This window comes from Myotis brandtii, unplaced genomic scaffold (assembly GCF_000412655.1).
Source record: "Myotis brandtii unplaced genomic scaffold, ASM41265v1 scaffold17, whole genome shotgun sequence".
Lineage (NCBI taxonomy): Eukaryota > Metazoa > Chordata > Mammalia > Chiroptera > Vespertilionidae > Myotis > Myotis brandtii.
The window spans coordinates 7,297,085-7,301,618 of record NW_005356259.1 but is presented as its reverse complement, the minus strand read 5'-3'; the positions used below and the strand labels follow the sequence as shown (position 1 = coordinate 7,301,618).

General features: G+C 43.3%; 1 long non-coding RNA gene and 1 other non-coding gene across 2 annotated transcripts in view; one reads left to right on the top strand and one right to left on the bottom strand.

The window, feature by feature from the left end:
* LOC102264201 overlaps positions 1-4,534 on the top strand; it is a 128,544-nt gene that overhangs the window by 61,982 nt on the left and 62,028 nt on the right. The window lies entirely within an intron of this gene.
* Positions 3,983-4,534, bottom strand: part of LOC106725535 — a 2,057-nt gene continuing 1,505 nt past the window's right edge. The window contains exon 2 of the long non-coding RNA XR_001361420.1: positions 3,983-4,328. This is a non-coding gene — a long non-coding RNA (uncharacterized LOC106725535). The remainder of the gene's footprint in view (positions 4,329-4,534) is intronic.

Sequence of the window (4,534 nt, the reverse complement as noted above, 5' to 3'; positions counted from 1 at the left end):
CGGGCATGTGCCCTGACCTGGAATTGAACCATGACCTCCTGGTTCATAGGTCAACCGACGCTCAACCACTGAACCACGCTGGCTGGGCAAGGCTGCTCTCTTAATAGCTTTTGAACCTGCCCTACATTAGCCCCCTAGTCGTCGTCTTCTTTTTTTGGTTAATCCTCACCTGAAGATATCCACCCCCTTTTTTAGATAGGGTGGCAAGGAGGGGGAGAGATAGAGAGAGAAACATTGATGTAAGAGAGACACATTGAATGGTTGCCTCCCACACTTGCCCTTGGTGGGGGCCAGGGATTGAGCCTGCAACCAGGTACGTGCCGTGCCCTTCATCAGAATTGAACCTGGGACCCTTCAGTCCTTGGGCTGAGGCTCTATCCACTGGTTAGGGCTAGCCCCGCGTACAGATGTGAGGCCTATCATGAACCACATTGCTTAGTGACAATCAAGATCAATAATAATAATAATAATAATAATATGATCAGTGCTGTAAAGGCAGTATTAACACAGCACCTAGTGGGAAAACTGAAGCCATTCTGTGACAACGGGCTGGGAGTGGGGTGATGGGCCATCCACATGAAGAGGGCATTTAATCAAAATGATGATCATGCCTTAACATGATATTCTGTTTTGAAACTAATCAGTGATTACATACAGCAGTGATTCTCAAACATTAGCATGGATCAGAATCTCTCAGAGGGCTTGTTCAAGAACCATTGATTCAGTAGGTGTGGGGTGGGGCCGGAAAAATCTGCCTTTCTGACAAGTTCCTTGGCAATGCAGATCCTGATGATTTGGGCCATACTTTGAGGATCACTGACCTAAATGTCTGAATTAAGAGTTGTGTTAGATCAGTGGTTCTCAACCTTCTGGCCCTTTAAATACAGTTCCTCATGTTGTGACCCAACCATAAAATTATTTTCATTGTTACTTCGTAACTGTAATGTTGCTACTGTTATGAATCATAATGTAAATATCTGATATGCAGGATGGTCTTAGGTGACCCCTGTGAAAGGGTCGTTTGACCGCCAAAAGGGTCGCAACCCACAGGTTGAGAACTGCTGTGTTAGATGGTGTTGCTAGAAACACAATTTAAAGCAAATAGAATTTAGCTGTTCCACTCTCAGACAAATTTTTTAAAAAACTATGTTTTGATGGCTTAGTAACTCTTATAAATTTTTCATGTAACAATTTTTATTGTGAAATATTTTACTAAGATTTAATATTTACCTTAGGTATTTGACCGTCAGAGAACAGCTCTTGTGTGTTGCAAAAGGCATGATTGCCCTGTGCTTGCCAAAATTCTTTCCTTTACTTCCTGGGAAGCACTCATAAAACCACATTTCCTGACCCCTTGGCAGTTAGGTTAGAGGCCCAGTGGTCGGCAAACTGCGGCTCGCGAGCCACATGAGGCTCTGTGGCCCCTTGAGTGTGGCTCTTCCACAAAATACCACGTGCGGGCACGCATGTACAGTGTGATTGAAACTTCGTGGCTCATGCGCAGAAGTCGGTATTTTGTGGAAGAGCCACACTCAAGGGGCCAAAGAGCCGCATGTGGCTCGCGAGCCGCAGTTTGCTGACCACTGGTAGACCATGTGAGTGCATAGTGAGAAGGAGGAATGCAAACCCTTCCAGGTTTGGCCTTGTTTCTTTGGCCAGCCAGGTGCGCAGGATCTAGTGAAGGACCAGAGGTCCAGGGGCCTACTTAGGTACCAGATAAGAATGTGGGTTCCTGAGTCAGCACTTGGAGAAGAGCCACCCAGGATTGCCTCTCAAGTGGGGAACCAGAGAGAGAGTATACTGAGCCGTTTCCTGGGGCTGTCTTCTTCCCGAGTCCTGCACGGTGAAGGAGACTTGAACCGGTTCATGCAATCTAGGAGGCGCTTTCGGGATTGAAGAAATAATGAAAGACAGACATAAAATAGATTCAAAGCTTGGGCTGGGTGTGGTGCCTGCCCTCCAGAGGGACAGGCAGAGAGAGCCTGCCCTCTGAAGGGACAGAGCACACAGAGAGAGCCAGCTCCAAAAGCTGCTTTATTATATACTTGAGTTACAGGAAGTTACATCACATCTGGGTAGGCCTTTGACATCATGAGATCCATCCCCTTGACACTGGGAGGGAGAGCCAAACTGGGTGGCGTCCAATCTTTTGACTGGTCCCGCCCTCAGGGAGTGGCTCTGCTGGCCCCCTGAGTCCAGCTGACATAAATTAAACCAAGTGTATTCTACTGGCCCTTAACAAGAGAGGAGAGGGTGTACCAAAGGATTTTGCAATGTGCTTCTGTGGCATCTCAGCCCTGATGTTTAGGGGTTTGCTCCCTCTGTGTAGCTTAGTGTACGCTAATATGTTGTGCCTGGCACTAACACAAAACACACTGAATGAATGACCACTACAAATCCAATTTTTATCCCTTACATCTGACATTCAGCCTGTAAGTGGTCTTCTCACCACTCATTTACTCAATAAATACTTACCTGCAGGCTACTGTGTGCCAAGCACTGCAGTGGTGATTGAAAAAACACACTCTTTCCATGCCCCCATGACATTTACAGTCTTGTTAGGAATGAGCATAAATTAAAGAAATGTAACATTTCAACTGTTCTGAATGGTGTGAATGCAGGAAACCTGGCACTATAAGGGTTTTTTGTTCCTAGTTAGGAATAAATGTAGAGCACGTTTAAGGTGTAATTACCATCTGGGTAAAAGTGACAAAACATACAGCCAAGTTTGGATGTGATAAAGCATAATATAAATCTGAATATAGTCAGGAGTCATTGGGTTTTATTGTTAAATCTTTCCATTTATTAGTTTTAACTGCTGAATGGGATTTGCTTCATAAATGTATGTGTGAAGATGACTGTGAAACTCTCACTTATCAGCTGTTAGTTCCCTGGAGACTTGCAAAAGTCCTTTACTCCTTTTTTAAAATCGGTGTTTATAATTTTCTCTAGTAGCAGTAGGTTCTTAGGATATTGGTAACAATTTACTGCTGGGCTAGAGTTTTACAATCAAGGCCTCATTTAGTAAAAGGTAAATCAAATCAAATCAAATCACTAAATACCTTCTTGAATTGGAACTTGTCATGCTGCTAACCACTTTGGCCTTTCTAACATTTCTCTGCTTAACAAGTAAATGTTGGTTTCAGTAAGCTCATACACAGATGTACATATGTGTGTGTGTGTGTGTGTATGTATGTATATAAATATGTACTTAGAGATATATATTTCACTGGTATCTCTGATATATTTAGACACATACACACAATGTATTTACGGGGTGGGCAAAAGTAGGTTTATAGTTGTGAGGACGTTAGTTTATTCTTGTATTATTTATTAATTGTAAACCTACTTTTCCCCACCTCTATATATCTATATCTATATGTGTCTTCTTCACTTCTGTTTAAAAACTTGATTCTCATACTTCAAAGAGTGATGAAAATCATTACATAAATGACATTACAAGCATGGAAAAAAGACAAAGTATTTATTTCTGTAGTTTGTACCAAAAAACCCAGTTGCTATTATTTTCACATAGAGAACACTTTAGGCATTTTCAAAAGGGGAGGGTTAGAACAGGCAGACCAGGCTCTACTACCAAGATACTAGGTCACAGGAGTGGGCTGGTAATTTTAATAAGTTCCATTCTAGCCCAGTGAGTGTGGCGCAGTGGAGCATGGACCTATGAACCAGGAGGTCACAGTTCCATTCCCATTCTGGGCACATGCCTGGGGCCTGCTGGCTGGATCCCCAGTAGGGGGCATGCAGGAGGCAGCTGATCAATGATTCTCTCTCATAGTTGATGTTTCTCTCTCTCCTCTTCTCCCTTCCTCTCTGAAATCAATAAAAATAAATTTTAAAAATTCAATTTTAGAGAAATTATCGGATTTTTAAGCTGCAAGTGCCCTAGGGATTTATATTCAAATATCCCAGAAAGGAAACTAATCTCAATAAGTTTGGCGTTTTTGGAAGAAAGCAGTTTATACACTTCAGAATTCACGTTTATAGTGCCAAGTAAACTGTACAAAGGTGTTTAAAACACTAACAGTGTCAAAAAAGGCAAAATAACTTGCTCACTATAGTAACTTAATTTGGTCCCAGACCTAGACCCTGGGGTCTCCTAAATCGGGTGCAGTTTTCTCTGCACCACAGTTCTGGTCCTGCAACTGAAGGTCAGGCTGGATTATCCTTAGTTCCTCCAACAGTGCGCTTCCTCCGGGGTTGGAGTGTTTGATCGGATAGGGCTAATTCAGATTAAGTTGCCTTCTGCCGCCTTCTTGTTTCTTTTGTTTCCACTGCTCTTAGTTTTTATCATCAGCATTGCTGACCTTCTGTTTCAAATAAAAGACACACTCATTTAATAACATCAACAAGGAATTTAACACCCACCTAAACTGATTGGCTCGGGGCACAGGACACTGCCATTTCCAGCCGGGAAAAGGTGAAGGGGACACACTGCATCGGATGGCCACGTGCGGGAGGAGGGGCCGCCTTTTGGTTGGTGCCCGGAGGGGCTAAATCCCTCCAATCCGCATGG